Below are 20,021 nucleotides of genomic sequence, written 5' to 3' on the forward strand. Positions count from 1 at the left end.
GATAACAACATAGACATCAAAAAGCCTCAGGAGAAGACACTATGAGCCTAAGTGGGGATTCTTTTCTCACCACCCAAGTGCACTGAGGTTGGCATGAAAATAATACACATGAAACTCTGTACTATATAATGTTGTATGATGGTGACAAATGGCTTATATTTTTACTCCCTTGGGTTTTATTTAATGTCTTCTTTTTACCTGTGAACAAAGAAATTTTAACTGGACAAGAGCTTCAGGAAACTCCTCGAAGAAGAGCTTTTTGTTAAAGGAAACGTAATTCCAACATGTTGTTGCCTTGGAGGACCACTAGTGTCTCAAGTTGTCCCGGGAAGACAGTTAAAACGTGTTCTTAATGCTGTGTAATTCTAGGATGTATGTGCCTATGCTTTCATTCTAAAAAAAAGAAAGATAAAAAGCATCAAACACATTTCTTAAAATTTAAAGAAGTTACAGAGTACAGAGTTAGTGAATAAAATGATATGTTAAATGAATGTGCGTTTTTAATCTGTGTCATTACAAATCACTAAAGAAAAAAGATTCTAAAGTTAAAATGTGACAATATATAAGGTTGATTTAAAATTACGGACAAAAATGAATTATTTTACCCAGGGAATAAAAGTCTACAGTACTTATAGGAATGGCTTTGATTGCCACTTAATTCTGCTAATCCAAAATAACCTCTGTTTCCGTCACTTCCACTCAGATAAGTGTCCTGACTAACTGTTCTTTTCACATTTTAAAATACCCAATATTCCTGCTTCCTTTGCTGTATTAAGACACACAAATGCTTGTCCTTATTTTACAACTATTCAGTGCTTTAAAATGCTCTGTGGTTCTTAGCCAAGGAACATTTGATCCTACCAGATACCCCCATGTGTGAGTTTATTGGGCTTCCTTACTGACCAAGGGTGCAAAATTGCTTACAGATGTATGGATGCCCTCCCCTTTTCCCTACACACATCCAATAGACTTTACCTAGATAGTTTTACCCAGAAGCAATGAGAAATTCCCTGTAGCCACATAAATTAAGGCCTGTTTGACTAGTCTCCCTGAGGTCACATGTAATAGCGGATAAGTTGCATATAACAGTTAGTAGTGATAAGCTGGATGCCAGGTGAGGGACTTAGGGGCCTCCCAAATGCTCCATAGTGAGGAAAAAAACATGAGGAAGTATAAAAAAAACATTTCGATGACTGAGAAAAATTAATCAACATTGCTCCACAAATAATGAAAGTGATATATGCTTCTATACATAGTAACACTCATCTGTAAAAGCTTAAATTCAGTGCTGACATTGCTTCAGGCTGGTAGCAGCAGCGATTTTCTACCGAGGAACATAGAATTTCAGGATGGCACAGTATTGTGTTAAATAGCAGTGCTGGATAGCATATCAGGCAACTCTCCAATTATATTTAGAAGCTCACAGGGTCCATGTTCTTATTGAAGGTGATTGTTATCTGTCCCTTATTTTAGAAATCAATTCTATTTAATTCAATAAAAGTACAATCTTTAAAAATGCGACTTTGGGAGAAGTATTTTAAAATAAAGATTTAACATATAACATAAGTAATAAAGACAATGAAAAACACATTTTAGGAAAAAATGATTTTTCTATTAGTCACAAAGAGACTATGTTACGTTTATCACACCTTAAATAATTCCTTGTATGTGGGATAATGTTGTAGTAAACAACCACCATTAATTCTAATACATGTATTTTAGTGAATGTTTTTCTTTGTTAAATTTCTTCAGAGAAACAAAAAGTATATGAGGTCACAGAATTTTGTTTCTCATTTGCACCTAGGGAATTGTACACTATTCAATTTATATAATGAAATCAAAAAGTTTAGGCCACATAATATACATGCATGGCTCTGATGCAGTTTCTCCTAGACTTAATATTGCTCATTGATGGCACAAGCATAGGTATGTTGCAGAATGAAACTGCATTTGATTTTGTGGATTTATTTTTATTGTGCATCAGCATGGCATTTGCTAAGACAGTTTAGAGGGCAGAGTGCAAATGACTGACTTTCATAGTACCTCTGCTCCAAGTGTTTGACCATCACCCAGCAGTGACAAAGCCATCAGCAATAAATTCACCCACAGGCTCTTAGATGAGGCTGCACAGGAGGGGAAAAGAAAGCTGATTTGAAGATTAACAATTGATGGCCGATCTAATTACCTTCTGCATAAATAGAATTGACACTGTGTGAAAGGAACAACACAGTGGTGAACCTTTCCCATTATTTTCGGCTGGCTACTGTCACCTCCGTACTCAACACACTTTCACAAGTTACAAAATTGATATCATTTGCTGTTGATTGCACAGTTTTCCAGCTTATGCTATTTCAAGGCCATTTTTCTAGGTACTTGGTTGAGCTAATGCAGAAGAAATATATGTAATATGTTCGGGTTTTGTAAATTGTCAAAATTACCAAAGAAATTTGTACTGTGGCCACGAAGTAACCTTAGAATGTTGGGCTAAAACATGAAATACAATGGACTGAAAAAGATTTTTTTTCAGTTGTGCTAAGAAAATAGAACAAATACCTAACTCATATGCACACATAACATGCATTGACAGGCATACACACATAAAGTTTTTTTAAAGTAATGGATAAAATTGAGTGGGTTTTCCATGAAAATTAATTGATTTATAATTATTTCTGATTTATATTATTCTATAGCTGGACCTAAACTAGTAAACTGGTATTTGACAGTCCTAATTCAATAACTCAAAACTGAGGATAGATCTCCCAGACATGAAAGTAAAATTTCAAATAGCTCTTGTAGGTGAATGATGTCACTTTGAACAGTAAGTTTTTCATCCATTGTCACATCTTACTTAAATCACCTGGATCCTCTAAACAAGTGTTTGAGGTTTATTTTAGAATTTTTTGAAATAGTTTAGCTTCCATTGAACTTGTTATTCCTGTAAACAAGAGAAAGCGCTGAAAACAAGGCAGGTTGCTTGCAAAACTGTTATGCTTGGGGCATGCATGTTTGCTGACACCAGGTTCCTGGCTCTTAAGCTTCACATTAAATATATGTGCTGGCTCATATCCTTCAGTGGCTAGTACCTGCTACTACTCTGCTTATTCTTTAAAATATACATTTTCTGTGGTTGCTCAGTAAATTCAGTTAAATATAGTCAGAAATGTCTAGAAAACTCGCATATGATATCTCTTTTGTGATATTTGTGTAATTATTACAAGTAAGTTTCAGCTAAAGAAACAAAAGGAGGACTCTAGGGTTTCCAATATTAAAATATCTTCTTCTATTGAACTTGGAGTGAATGAAAAAATGGTTAGACTCAACTTCCCTGTAATATAGCAAAAATTCTAAACCTTGGACACTTTAGACTAAGGGTATTCACTGATCCACAGCCTTAATGAGATTGCCATGGTGATTTCTGGCTGATTGCACACATAAATTCCACAATTTATGAGTCAGTATTACGTCTTTCCATGAACTGCACTTCTAAGAATCAAGAATAGACTCTTGCTGCATTCAGAGAAAACAGAGTTAATAAGACATTACTAGCCACAAAATGTATCCAGAAAATTGAGTTATACATGAATGTGAAGGTCAAATTAACCTTTTTACAGGAATGTTCTCTAGTTTTCCCTCCTCCCTTTCCCCCTCTGTGCCTTGAGTCCCTCCATCTCTCCATTTGTCTTTGTCTGAGGGCATTGTTTCATCTCTTCCCTAAAGCTTGCTTTCTTTCATCCTCTTTCTTTCAACCTGACTTCACATGTCTGATTTCCTTTAAAATCTGTGTTCTGTGATCTCTCTTTTCCTATATATATGGCCTAGTGCATATCTGTGGCAACTTAATAATTTTCTAGGAATACCGGCACAAAATTTTATCATTTTAGGGTTAGATAGAATATCATCCCTTTAGTTTACCAATGTAGCTATAGTGGTTGAGTATTTGTTGTGCGATTAAACCATTTACATGATTCACTATTTGACATATATTTCAGTAAATCTCTTAATAGGCCTTAGTCCATCAAATTCGTTACTGTAATTACAAACTGAGACTTCCATTTTTTAGTAACTGATTTATAAACATTTTTTTTCCTTTACCATTTTGAATTTTGTGAGTTGATGAACATCTTCCTGTATGATAGACTTGTGAGGCGTTGTAAAATGAAATACTTTGATGTTTATATTGAAATGACTCTCTCTTAATCACCAAATATTTTTTTAGATTGTAGAAAAATTGAGAGAAACCAATGTTTCCATATAATTATTGTTTCTGCTTTTATACAAAACCTGGCTCACCTATAGTTCACAATCCCAGAGAAGCTAAGTAATAAGGTGACCCCAAAGAAAAGCATATATAGATCCTGCCGGATATTGGAAGCAGACAAGATCACCAGGCAAAAGTTGGGAGCATGAGGGTGGAGGTGTGGTGAGGGGAAGGGGAGGGGGGAGAGAAGGGAGAAGGGGAGGGTTAGGGAGAGCTTGGGGGAGTGGGATGGTTGAAATGGAGGAAGGATGGATATGGGAGCAGGGAAGAAGATATCTTAATTAAGGGAGCCATTTTAGGGATGGAAAGAGACTTGGCTCTAGAGGGGTTCCCAGGTGTCCAAGGGGATGTCCCCAGGTAGGACCCTGGACAGTGGGGGAGAGGGTGCCTGAACTGGCCTTGTCCCGTAGTCAGACTGATGACTATCTTGAATATCACCATAGATCCTTTGTCTGGAGACAGATGGAGATAGAGACAAGAGACCCACATTGGAGCACTGAACTGAGCTCCCTAGGTCAAGCTGAAGAGAAGAAGGAGGGAGAATATGAGCAAGGAAGTCAGGATCTCAAGGGGTTGGTCCACCCACTGAGACAGTGTGCCTGATCTAATGGGAACTCACCAAAACCAGCTGGACTGGGACTGAATGAGCATGGGATCAAACTGGACCCTCTGAATGTGGCTGACAATTGGGCCAGACTGAGAATCCAATGATAATGGCACTGGGAATTTGTCTCTACTTCATGTACTGGCATTTTGGGATCCTAGTTTATTTGGATGCATACCCTCCTAAGCCTGGATGAAGGTGGGAGGGCCTTGGACTTCCCACAGGGCAGGGTACTCTGCCCTCTCTTAGGACTGGAAGGGGGGGTAGTGTGAGTGGGGGAGCGGGAGGGAAGTGGGAGGAATGAAGTGGCAATTTTGAATGGCATTATTTATAAAGCATGAGTCATGGTCCCAGTAAGTTCCAATATCTTTCTGCTACCTCTTCTGCATAGACCCTTGAGCCTTGAGGGAAAGAAATGCATAAGACAATCTATGTAGAACTGAGAGTTCTAATATTTCTCACTCTCCTCACATTGCTCCCTTTGGGTCTCTGCTAATTACTATCTATTATAAGAAGAATCTACTCTGATGAGGACAGAGTAACGCCCTGATCTATGACTATCACAATATGTTATTAGAGTTATTATGATTGCATATTTAATTAGCAGAATATAGTAGAAGGTGTTACACTTGGCCCATGACCTATGTTGTTCTTAGGTTCTCAGCCTCGTAAACAATATCAAGAATGGATTTTATCATATGGACCATTTCTCAGATCCAATAAAAAAAAATAAACTGGTTGGTAACTCACAATACATCTGTGCCACAATTGCTAAAAATAAGCATGATTCTTGCAGTTAAGCCATTATTATATCTAGCAGGTTTTTTAGCTGGGCAAGTTTTGTAATTTGTTTACTCTTCAGATAGCATGTACAGTTCCTTCCAGCACTATGAACTCTAGTATGTAGGAGTGAAGGATCAACCTTTCCTTATCCATGTTTGATAACTTAAATATGTGATGTCTTCTGCAATAGGGTCTTACGATAAAATATTTGATGGTATCTGGTAGTATCAGCAATAGCCTATAATCTTTGGAAGGGGTATAAGGACTCTTTAACTAAAAACACACACAAAAAATGTCAAATTTCTAGTACTGCCTTTTATTTGGTAGCATATGATGTCTACTTGGAGTATTGTCTTCTCTCATTGCATGGTAACTCTTCTTAAATTACTTTTATAGATGTATACATTTTAGGAAGTTTCTACACTAGTAGGTTTCAAATATGGAAGATAAAAGTAGTAACTTGTGCAAAGATGAAGCACGGACCCACCTTCCTATCAATGGAATATTAGAGTGTCTTTTGTTACTTCTACCTCTAAAGTTGTAAAATTCAATCATGCTCTAAGGTTATACTAGTGTTTATTAATCGTGGACTTTAAACCTTTTCATGTGCCATTTTGAATTTATATTTATTGTAAATGGTAACAATAAATAAAAAGCAGACAAGCATTAAAATTCATTCATCACTTTCTCATGTTCCCTTCCCAAATCCATGCCCTATTAATTTTTTAAACCGATATGCACTGTTGCTAGGACCATCAGCTGGAGTCGGAACAACCGTGGAAGTTCTTATGCTTGGAGCAAACAGAATCTCCCTACTTCAGCAGCCATTCAATACAAAAATTCTTCACTAGGAGTGGGCTTCTGGAATCCCTCCTTATCCGTGCTGGACTATGAACCGACTTGATCTTGTGCAGGTCTGAGAAAGCAACTTCAGTTGAAGCTAGTTCATTAGTGTAGCAACCCTCTCAAGTCCAAGACCAGTTCTCTCTATTCTCTCACTCCGAATTCTCCTTTCTTTTCTGTGTTCTTCCCTGAGCCTCGGGTGAGAGAGTGTGATATGGATTTACAATTTAGTTGTGAGCACAACACAGTCCAGTATTCTCTGCCATTTGATCAAATGATTATGTAATAGCCACAGTTCACTGCAAAAAGTAACTTTTCTGCAAGGGAGGAATGCTTCACTTATTTAGTGGAGAGATATGCTAAAAATAAATTTGTACACATATGAAATTCTCAAAAAACAAATAAAAGCATATTTTAAAATATTTTTATAACTAATATCTTATAATGATTTTTTAAATATATGCCATTCTGTTTTATATTACATAGCCAAATTTAATCATAAAAACTTCATAAATAACTGGTTATTGCACAGGAAAGAAAGGAAGTTAATATAATAGCATTGTTTTACAGTTGAATGCAAATTCATTTCCAAGCACATTAATCTTGTTTTTAATTCAGTAGAATTTTTCCTCTGAGGCATTTGCAGTTTGTCAGTTTTTCACTAAAGCAGATATAGGTTGTGCAATATAAAGTGATTTCCTGACTGGATTTCAAATTAACCTTTTTCTATCAATTTCAACATGCCATACTTGACCACGGAAGGTACTTTTAACACCTCTCAAGTTCAGTGTGTTATGAAACTCAAAGCAAATCAAGGAAGTTCAAATTAAGATCAGATTAAAGATTTACACTTGTCAAAGGTTAAGCAAATCTCTCTGCTTTTCGTTATTTTTAATTTACATCTTTAATAAGCTGTAGCATAAACAGAGCTGCTGGCTTCATTTTCACATGTTTCAGAATGGGAAAACTTGTTCTTTCTAGGTCACAAAATAAAACTCTTCTGACTACCAACATTTTTAAGTGACCAAATGTTAATCTTTAGAAGAACTTCAGGGAGGATGCTGGAAGGGCTTGGGTCTTTTGTGCTTTCTGTCCTCCTTATTTACATAATGCATCCTGATCCTTTGTTACTGCCTTTTGCTTGGCATTTGTATTGCAAAGAGCACCCCATCTTGCTCTGTGGCATAAATAAAGGGGCTAAACTTTTGCAGGCACTAGAGATTGACCACCTCTAGACATTAGGACATTGTTTTCTAATTGTTGTCAATGGTCATTTCTAAATATGGCATAGACAGTGGAGCAGTTTTCCTTTAAAGTTCCCCGATAACATACATACAAGACCTATACAGACTGAGCAGATAACATCTACATTTAATATGTATAGTTTTTCTTACATATGTATATATATACATTCTTTCATATATTACACATACAAATATATTTACATACACACAAACGCACACATAAGTAATAACAATTAATGGACAAAAAGACCATGAATATGAAAAAGAGTATGGAGGTATATATAGGAGGTCTGGAGGAAGGAGAAAGGGGATATGATGTAATTATGTTTTCAATTCAAAAGAAAAATTCCTTCACCGGATGAATTTTCTCTTACTATATTAAAACCAACAGAAAATCAAATACTAAAACACAACTTTTTTGCATATGGACACTTAGGTTACTGGGGCATCTTAAAACCCAATTTAAAGCAAGCAAGGGCTAGGAGAGCACATAAGCGCTTCAGAGTATTAGGTTGCCTCTTCAACTACACAGTCAATGCACTCTTCCTACTACCTAATTTTCCACCAGAGAGTTTTGCAATCAGCCTAGGGTGAAGAGTTAAGGGAGTGTTTCACTTTTTAAGTACTCTTCTCCCCAAGTGACATAGATGTGACTGCAAATAAAAAGGCTTAATAAGAAAAGTTTTGTTGATTTTTTTTTATTTTATTTTTGGTAATGGGGTAAATCTGAGAGCTTTATGCATATGCATGGCTGATGGCGTTCAGGTAAGGGATCTGTTCTCAGAATTTACCTCTTGGTGAGTAGCTGACAGATTTGATGTAGTTTATATTTGGAACAACATTTTCCTATTAAATAGAATCTGTGACAGTGAATTCAAGTCAAGAAAAGGTAATGATTCAAATGGTTTCTTGGAAGTAGAATTTTCCTCTTCAAGGCTTGCAGGGAAAAAAATAACTTCAGCAATCAAATGCAAAAATGATATAATCATGTCGAGATATGCAGTCTAAGGAGTCTAAAGACAAATGTGAACTGTGCTGCTAGCGCGCTATGACTGCTCTCCTACTGGGTGCATTCATTTACAATAGGGAGAATAAAGTCACTTCTAATGTCGTTCATTGGTGGGACCAATTCCAAACGCTAATATCATTCCAAGGATTAAAGTACTTGAATTTGGATGGCAAATGGATGCACCAATGAATATGGAAGCTACAGAATGTCTTAAAAAATGTTGAAACAAAGAAATGAGAATTTTGTTTTGTTTTGTTTTTCAAGACAGAGTTTCTCTGCAGCTTTGGAGCCTGTCCTCAAACTAGCTCTTGTAGACCAGGCTGGCCTCACATGGCCAGCAAATGTCTCTGCATCCTGAGTGCTTGGATTAAAGGCATGCACCATCAACTCCCAGTGAAAAGAGAATATTTATACATATATTGTGATTATATCTAACCTTGGAATAATGAATTATGTTAACTTTCATTTTATAATCTCACCATTCGTTCTTTATGCAAATATATACATACACAAATATATGTATATATATGAGTACATATATGTATCTATATATTTACACACATATACATATATGTATAAATTATACATGCCTATATGATATATGATTCAAATTATATATTTATATATATATATATAATTTGTATATTATATATGTAATTTTGATTTGGTTAATTTTAAATTAACACGAGCATCAGTATAGAACTCCTTTACAAAGTAAAGTAAACCAAAACATTGTGTATTTCCATATTCAAAATAATCATCTTTACTTGATAGTAATGGTACTTATGCTGAAAGTGTCAAGTATAAAGTAAAGTTTGGTGCTCCCAATGGGTCCATCTGATTTGACACATATGTGTACTCTAAGTGTGAATGCTGGAAAGGGAACACAGTGAAATGAGCATGATTTGATTCTCTGAATCTATACCAACAGGATTTAAATTCCCCTTCAGTAACTTAGTAGGCACATGGATTAATCGGTATATGAGAATTTCTACTTACTATCCTATTTAAACGCAGATGGTAACACTAGGATCTGATACATTTGAGATTATTTGCATGATAATTGAAAGAATTACTATTTGTAAAGCATTTATAATACAGTTCAATGCAATAAATCTCAGGTATTAAGCAATCAGGAATGATAATTATCAATTAAGATAAATTCTAATTACTTATTTCTTATTTATTCCAAGATATCTTTATTTCGGAGACCATCTCAAATAAACAATCATTACACTATTTATATACAATAGCTTATTAAAAAAGAAGTCACTCCTTTGTTCCCAAACAGAGCAATGGTTTTCTTTTTCTGAACTCAGCTGTCACATGCAGCTGTTTCATACTTAATTATACAGTTCCCTTGCAACGTATACCAGGTTTAAAACTGCTTATCACTTATTGAAAAGTTAGTCTCTCTAGTTGATTTAGAATGCCTCATTCTCTAACCCCTTTGACACTTAAAATCTTTTTTCTAGTTGTACACTGAATTTCCTGAGCTCTAAGGGGAGAGCTTTGTTAATCTCCAATGTAGAGTCTCTGCACATAATGCCTGGCTATGGGTCTCTGGATCTCTATGCATCTGCCACTGGAAAAGCCTTTCTGATGATGACTGGGTAAGGCGCTGATCATTGAGCACAGAAGAATACCATTAGGAATCATTTAATTATTTCACTGACTTTTTTTTGAAGAACAGTTGACTTTGGTTGTTTAGCTTTATCCTAGGTCCTTGGTTTATCTTGTCTCTTGTAACTCTAGCAGTGTAAGATATGGGTTCCCTCTCATGGAGTGGGTCAAAGAGTTTAAGGCTGAATTGATTGGCCATATTTTTCTTTAGGTAGTCTGCAGAGTAACTTCCCACACCAAAGAGACTAGAATTTATAGGTGAAGGCTCCAGTTAAAATGACTGAAGCAGCAAACACAAGGCCTACATGTGTCATTTCTTCATCATCTATATCCTAGCTATTAGTGTAATGTTTTTACAGAACTCTTCACTATGAAATCAAAATGGTCTCTGACTCTTTTACTTGCCCTTGACACTCATTTCTTCTTGTGAGTTGCTGTTTCCAACTTTGATATGATAGTTTTTGCCTCATCTTACTACATTTTATTTTGAAATTATTGGTTGTTATTCCTTATATGCTTGCTTTTTCCAATGAGAGACAGAAAATGATGGATCTGGGGGTGGGAGCTGGCAGGAGCAGAGGGAGTGGAAACTATAATCAGGACATATTGTATAAGAAAAGAATTTATTTTTAATAAATGGGGGGAAAGTTTGTTTTGTCCAATGAACTATGAGTTCTTTCTTAAAGCAACCCTGAAAATTATCAAGAGAACCTACATGACATTTAAAAGAAAGGTAATGGTAAGAAATAAAGAAAAATATAAGAATAAATTACTAGCAAGAGAAGATGAAAGGTCTGTTTAATGTGAAATTCATTGAAAAGTGCTGTCCCAGGAGTAACAATTTGATAATCTAAGTTGAATGGCTTTCTCATCTTCTGATTCCCCCTTACAATCTTTTCTATTTTTCTCTTATATACTGTATATCCTTGAAATAACTTATTAACTTACTGGTTAAGTGTGACCTTATAGCATCTTTCCTAAGAATATAAAATCAGGGAAAATGAATATTAGGCGTATTTTTTTGAAAGTAAGAGAGCTTATATGTTAGGCTTAAGATCATTGCCTTGACTTACATTAGCAAAAAAGCACCAGACTCAATAAGACAGTAGAGTATTGACCATACATTTTTTTTTCTTTAATTGAGATTGTATTTTGATTTCAACAATTCTCTCTTCTCTTTCATTCCTTCACACCCTTCCACATTCCTCTCTTCACTCTCATACAAATTCCTGGTATCTTTTTCATCAATTTTCATTGAGTATGTGTTTGTATTTCATGTGCATATATATTTCATAATATAGACTGTTAAGTATGTATAGTGGTGCGTGTTTGTATATTTTTAGGGTGCTGAATGGTGCTGCACAATCAGGGTCCATTTTCACTGCATTGCTTTTGTGCTGTTTGGTGATCCTTGGAAAACACAACAATAATGAGAGGAATAGTAACACTGGGAAGAGGTTTCTGCCATCATATCCCTTCTTTGTTTCTGCAACAATATTGTTATTCTCCCTTCTTGTATTTGGAACATTGAGTGTTAATACTCTACAAAAGAAGAGCTCTGTTTATAATTCTAATTCTCAAGCATGGGATTTCTGCATTCCTTTATTTTTATGTTTCTTTAAATTAGTGACAGACCTGAAGTTAAAGACACATGATCCAACTTTAAAAAAGAGATTTGTTTATGGAAATTAATGTGAAACAAAACTACAGCACCACCAAAAATAGAACAAATATAGAAAGAATAGAATTATTCCATACAGAAGTATAAGTAATACATAGAAATGTTAAGAAATTTAAAGTATGTACATTACGAGACTGAGTCCACTCTTTACTCCATGTAATAGACAAAACAGAAGGAAAAATGTGTAGTATATCATTTTACATATATTTGGTATAATCAAACCTGAGGTATGGAATAATGCTTTGTGGAAGGAAGGAAGGAAGAAAGGAAGAAAGAAAGAAAGAAAAAAGAAAGAAAGAAAGAAAGGTAAAGGAAGAATAAGGCAGAAAAATTATGCATAAAAGTGAAATATTCAGTAGAAGCTTAAAAAGGACCCATCAGTTTTTTGGGTCATAACATAATGACATTTTATTTTTGCATTACAAAGATATTGTACACTCATAGAATAATCTATTTTAATCTTGAAAGCATTTAGGATAATATGGTGATTTTCTCATTGTTAATAGTATGGAATTCTTCAGTAGACATGATTCTATTTGGCATGTACAGATTCTCAATTCTAATTTTTAAATATATACAGTAGACATGGTACAAATATAAATATTTTCACTGCATTCATTATAATTAATATTAGTATTAAATATGAAAATTACATTTGCAATTCAAATTTGTTGAAAAGATTTTATAATGTGTTTTACTAGCTAACATTGCTTAATTTGTGCTTTTTAAAATCAATAATGTTCATTTCTACAAACTTCTTTCAGGATGCTATGATTAACTGGATATAGAAGTGATTTAAAATTTTTCATATTATACAAATACAAAAATAATTAATGTAACAACTTCCATGCTAAATTTATTACAATAATACTAAAAATTTTACTGTTATTTATTAACTTATTATGTTATTAGCTTTTATATGCTTCTACTTGCAAGTTTTTCATTTGAGTTTTATTACTTTTCCATTTAAGCAAATCTTTTTTAAAAAAGTTTATATTTACTTTTTTAACTATGAGGTGATATTTAAATATCTGATTAAAGGATCATTAGTTTTTACTGTATGTTTTTACTCTCTGATTGTGAATTTGCATTTAGTAAAAGATGGCTGGTTTAATGTCTTTCTATGCAAGAATAGAGCTCATTCATAAATCATTAGACTTCGAATAGCTGAGTGGATGTTTTGAGGCTCTTTTATGAGTCACTTCCCTTATTCTCTGTTGACTTATTAAGTACTGCAATTGGCCTCATACCAATCAGAAAGGAAAGGAACGCAGTATGATGAGCCCCAGCTTGGAACCATAATTTAATTATTAATAGTTCAGATGTAAACTCTACTTCACTGAGTGAGGAAAAATGTGACAATCAACGCATTTTGTGATCATGCAACACATACACAAAGATCTACACTGCCATATCAGGGGAAGTGAAAGAAAACTGTTTAAAACAATTATTTAGATATTTCAGATGGAAAGAAAGTTTTTCACATGGAATTTTAGATAATAATACAAGTACTATTTAAAATATGTTTATTGTTTTAGCTACACTTCAATATCTGTCAGTAAAAGAAGATGTCTCATAATGTGGATTGTAATTTTACTTATTTATGGTCAAAGAAGCCTCATGAAGCATCCAATAGGAATAAAATAATTTAGCGGTGATTTTATGGCAATCGGTTAAGGTGAGTCAATTCATTCCAAAGAGAATAAAAGATAATTTCAATACATTTTAAGCTTATTAGATTAAAGACGAAAATGAACTAATCTGGAGAGAATTATCTTTTTAAAAAGTATGTAGTAAGTCCTCGGTAAAAACTAATATTTTCCATATGTTTTTTTAATTTGTGAGGTACTTCAGGAGCTACTTCATTTTCTTGCTTAGAAGATTAAATAAAAAACATATAAAATGTACAGGATATCTCTCAAACATATACAGTATGGCATGCCCTGCTAAACAATGTTATTTGTACGTATACAAAATGAAGGATGTTTTTATATTTTTGTTCAATGTTTTCTTAGTACATAAGAAGTAAACATAATGTATAAATAAACTATAGTATAATTTAATTATAAATGTACTCTGCATCTGATATGCAGTCAATTGTATCTGTCAAGCTTATAGTAGTTTGGGATATTATCAGCCTTTTTTACATTATATAGCGAAAAAAAAATTCTAGAAAAGACTTTCATGAACCATATTCTGCTAGGACACTGTGCTTTAAGGTAATCCTGAAACTATATTGGACTCCAGGAATATGAAGCAGAAAGAGTCACCTTCCTATAATATTGTGGTAAGCAAACATCATTGTGGTTGTCAGAAACACAATACACATCTGATATAATTTGGATCTGAAAAGACACTCCAAGTCCCACATGTTAAAGACTTAAGAGTCAGGGCAGAAATATTGAGAGATTGTTGAAACACTAAGAAGCAGAACCTAGTTTGAGGTTAGTGTTTCACTGACAGTTTTCATGAATGGATTATGGTTGAACAGTTTTTTACTGTTATAATGCATTATCCCATTTGCTGCAGATCTCAGAGCAAGGGAGTCAAAAGTTCAAAGACTGAAATCTAAAACTATGAGAAAAAAATTAAGTTTTATCCTTATAATCATTTTATTTTTGGTATCCATTACAGTGATAGAAAAGTACCATGGAAAATTTGAACCAAGAAGTAAAAGAGATGTTGTGAATTTTCCAGATAGTTTTTTGATGCCTTTGACATTGGCTCAAGGGACTTTTTTGTTAACATTCAGAGAAGATGGGGAGAGAAATTTAAGAATATTCATAGATTATGATTGGAACTAAATATACTGTAATACTGATCAACATGCAAACATTAAAGAATATGCTGATGTTGTTTCTGAAGAAAAGTAGAAATTTATAGAACATTGAACTGAAGGTCATTTTTGTCCAATGTGTCAAAAGAATATGCTTTGTCCACAGCAAGGAATTTTGTAAGAGGTTGAAATTAAAAGTAAGTAACTTTTTTTTGGTAGAGGAAGCTTCAAAGCTTTAGAACTCCCAGGCTTCTGCATCAGTGCCATTGCTTATCTAATTAACAAAACCGAGGGCACACAAAGACCATGCAAAGGAACTTGGGAAATTTCAAGGCGAGGTATAAAATTGATGCATGTGGAAGTTGGGTCAAAGATGTGCATATACTAACGATATTAACAAGGGAAAGGAGACAAAAGCCCTCAATTAGGATGATTTGAAAGATGTATGTATGCCATCTCAAAAGTGTGTGACATCCATCATAGATACAGGGTTGTAGAAATGGATTATTTCTTCAAAAAACTTTCCAGATCAAAAATCTTTCTAAAAGTGCCCCATGATAACTGCCTGATGCCGAAGTGTCTAGATTTGTGTCCCTAAATATCTAGTTGGCAAAGCACTCAGGGACAATGATAGCCATGGTTTAAGTGGTTTAAGCATAAAAGAGTACAGCTCACAGCATTGACCAGTATGTGTAGCATCTATGTGATTCTGATTATCCAAGCTAGCTGAAGAGACTTAGGAACAGTACTATCAAATTTCAAAGAAAACCTTCATAGACCAGCCATAATGTTGCCTTTGGAAGAAGGCCTTGCTAATATGAGCCATAAAGCTATGAGAATGAAACATAACCAGACTCTAGGAAGTTAAAAATACTAGCTACTGTACTATTTCCTGAAGGCTATACAAGAGAGTGATGACATGAATATCAGCAATAAGTCTCATACACAAGTACAAGGGTAATTTTATTGTACCACAGTGTTCACTATGTGTAAGGGGCCAGCCTCAACAAAAATAGCTTTCTCTAGAGTGAAGGCATGGAAATTTAGAAATATAGTTAGATCCTTGAGCAGCTGAGGAGAGGGAGCCTGAAATCGCTCTATCCTATAGCCATACTGATGAATATCTTGCATATCACCATAGACCCTTTGATAGAGGAGGGTCATCTTTCTATCTGTTGCTTTCATTGGTTAATTTTAATAAAGAAACTGCTTGGCCTTTGATAGGACAGAAAATAAGGTAGGCGGAGTAGACAGAACAGAATTCTGGGAGAAAGAAGCCGAGTAGGCAGTTGCCATGATTCTCCCACTCCAGACAGACGAAGGTTAAAATCTTTCCTGGTAAGCCACACCTCGTGGGGTTACCCACATTATTAGAAATGGGTTAAAGCAAGATGTGAGAGCTAACCAGTAAGAGGCTAAAGCTAATGGGCCAAGCAGTGTTTAAAAGAATACAGTTTCCGTGTAATTATTTCAGATAAAGTTAGCCGGGTGGCGGGAAGCAGCCCTGCCACTCACATTACAACAGACCCTTCATCTGGCGATGGATGAAGCTAGAGACAGAGACCCACATTGGAGCACTGGACTGAGTTCCCAAGGTCCAAATGAGGAGCAGAAGGAGGGAGAACATGAGCAAAGAAGTCAGGACCGCGAGGGGTGCACCCACCCACTGAAATGGTGAAGCTGAACTATTGGGAGCTCACCAAAGCAAGCTGGACTGGGACTGATGGTGCTTATGATCAAACCAAACTCTCTGAACATGTTGGACAAGGAGGGCTGACTGAGAAGCCAAGAACAATGGCACTGGGTTTTGATCCCACTGCATGTACTGGCTTTGTGGGAGCCTAGTCTGTTTGGATGCTCACCTTCCTAGACCTGGATGGAGGGAGGAGGACCTTGGACTTCACACAGGGCAGAGAACCCTGAGTGCTCTTTGGACTGGAGAGGGAGGAGGGAATGGGGGAAGTGGGAGGGAAATGGGAGGAGGGAAAGGGGGAAATTTTTAATTAAAAATAAATAAATAAATAAATAAATAAATAAATAAATAAATAAATAATCGGGGAAAAAAGAAGAGGAGAAAGAGGAAAAGAGTAGAAGAATAGAAGACCTGAGTGGTTCTAGGAGTAAGAGTTGAATATGACCTAAATTATACAAAATCCTTAAAGAATTAAATAAACATTTTAAATTTTGCCAGAAAAAAATAAATAAAAGAATTCAAAGATGCACATAAAAATAATAAACTGCAGAAACATATAGGATAGTATCGGGAGGGAATTTTACAATGAGTACTAAAAATTTGCACTTGTTTAATTTCCAACTGGTTAATATACCCCTTACCCCGAAAGGTAGGACTAAAGCAAAAGCAAAACACTTCATTAACATACAAATTGAAAGTCACAGGGTACATTAATTGCTCATTCCCTTGACTCACACCCTAGACCAGACATTCTGTAGGCAAACCACTCCCTGGATACAATCCCAAATTATTTCCATAAAGGGAACTGGAACTTAGTTGGATCCTCACACATTTGCTTTAGGTAGGAACCAACTACCTCCCTATTTTAGGAGCACAAGGTCTGGCAACTAGTGACACCTGTTGGCAATGCCTTGAGAGATCAGATTTCTCTGATTTACGACTAGGTGGGACCTTTGTTTACAATAACCTTAAATAAGGAAGAAACAACTCTCAAACTCTCTGATCTTTGACCTAATTGGGCCTCCACACCTATGTGCCAACCTGAGAATGAGGACAGAGACTGAGACTGGATTTTAGCCTTGCGTGGATATTCTCATTCCTTGTTATTTTCCTATTCTGAATGTTTAATTTAGCTTACTTTAATTTTGCCTTATCTATATGGGAGGTTTGTCTCTACATATGTGTATCACCTGCAAGTCTGTGATTCTGGAGGGTAGAGGAAGGTGTTGTATTCACTGGAATTGGCATTACCAGCAGTTGGTAGCATTCCATATGCATTCTGGGAATTGAACCTAGATTTTCTGGAAAATAAGCCAGCGTTCTTAATTAGTAAATCAGTATTTCTGCCCCTTTCTTATTCCCTTTAAATACCAGTGTTTATGCTCTGTCTCCCCCACACTAATATTCTTAAAACATGAAAACTTGGAGTGATAGAGTATAGTGACATATTTGAGTCATCAAGAATGTGAACCTTAAGGGAATTATAGATCCCCAAATTCTTCTTTTTAGTCTCTCAGTCATTGGGATAGAGAGTTTTATCCTTTTATGCAACCTCCACTATGATGGGCTGCTTCCTCATTGTAGAAACACAACAGTGGAGCCCAAACCCAATCACTTAAAAATTTCTTAGCTGTGAGTGAGAATTAGAGCTTTTGTTTCCATACAAATATTGTTTCCCAAGTATTTCCTCCAGGGAAGTTGACAAACAAAATATTCACTTGAGCAGTTGGCTTTGCATTGTTCAAGATCTATCATTACAAAAAAAAATTATTGAGAATAGAAGTATCTGTTTGGAGAAAGCAAATAGTCAACTTAGTCTGTACTGATGTAATGCTTTTGATTTATAAAGAAAGAACTAATTCAAAGACCCAACAATGAGATGCTGGTATAAACTTACCAGAACAAAAAAATAAAATAAAATAAAATAAAGGAGTATACACAATACAAAGATGGAGATGGATTTAATTAAGAGACTTTGCAAGAATGTATGAAATTCTCAAAAATAAAAATACTTTTAAAAACATATCCTCACTTGATAACTTTCGTAGTGGTGGAAAATGTTAGGTTTGCTATCAGAATAGAAAAACTGTCTTCAGTTTTACCATGTTATGAACCTAAGGACTAAATAATGACTAAACTGACTGGGAAGGCATTCCTGGTATAGTAGTGGGTAACACAAACATCATGGAGGTAAACACTTTCCAATTAAAATTTGTCCAATTTTATAAGTAGAACCTCTTACTTAACTGCATTCACAGGCTACAAACCCATGAGTAGGCAATTTATAGGTCCTGGGGAGAGCTTACTGTCATTGCTTCTTGTAAATGAAATATAAAACTGATGTCTGTTGACTTACCCTTATACCTATAGACTAGTGTTTCTTTTTTTAAATTTTTTTTATTGATAAAAGGAGAATAAAGAAAAGAAAAAAAACAAATTTCCACCTCCTCCCAGCCTCCCATTTCCCTCCCCCTTGGGGAAACAGGAGAATCGGGATGAAGACTAGTGTGTCTTTTATCCCTCATTAGAGAAGCTTCTGTTTGGTTCTGTTTGGAGTAGATTATAACTAATGCATAGATCCAAATTGCAGAGAGTAAGGGGTTTAAAAATGGACAAACCTAAATGGAATACATAGACTGTGGCCCCTTCTTCCTAGGCTCATAGCACAGTAGTTGGAAGTACAGAAAGTGTAGGAGGGCCAGAAGCAGTGGATTAAAAAAAAAATCCTGTACATTCTGAACAAGCCATGCCAGCTAAACAGGAATTTAGAGTACTTGGAACATTATATACAAAATATTTGTAAGACCAAGTCATATTAAATCTCAACATGGAGATAGTTATTGGAGATGAAATCACATACATATCCATGGATTGACTCAATTCTTAAGTACCTTAGGCAGGGAGAGAAATGGACAGGGTGGGGGATAGGAAAAGAGTTTATTTTCTAAGAGAAAAGTTACCATTTATTAAAGTTGACTGCTCTCCAGTGGAAGACCACACAGGCAAGAATATCTGGAATGCACATTTACCCTAATGGGTTAATTTTTTTTTAAAAAAAAACTTATTCCAACAGGTTAAATATGTATATATATATATATATATATATATATATATATATATATATATATTATATACCAACCCCAGTTCCCCCTCTCTCCTTTCTCCAGCCGCCCTACCTCTCCCCTTCCTGGCCCCCATCTACTTCTCAGAGAGGATAAAGCCTCCCTTTATTTATCTTAATGGGTTAAATTTTAAAAAATGAAAAGACTTTAAAATAGTATGGAATGGAATGTGGCAAGGATAAGGGAAGAGTTGGGGAAGGGACATGAATGTGATTAAAAAAACATTTTACATGAACTCTCAATGAAAATAGAAAAGAAATAAAAAGAATTTTCAAATATAAATAATTCCCTTTAGCATTCTTTCTCTCTCTTTCTCAAATAAGTGTGTGTGTGTGTGTGTGTGTGTGTGTGTGTGTGTGTGTGTTTTGAAACAAAAATTTTGGTC

The sequence above is a fragment of the Microtus pennsylvanicus genome, chromosome 12, assembly GCF_037038515.1.
Source record: "Microtus pennsylvanicus isolate mMicPen1 chromosome 12, mMicPen1.hap1, whole genome shotgun sequence".
Classification (NCBI taxonomy): domain Eukaryota; kingdom Metazoa; phylum Chordata; class Mammalia; order Rodentia; family Cricetidae; genus Microtus; species Microtus pennsylvanicus.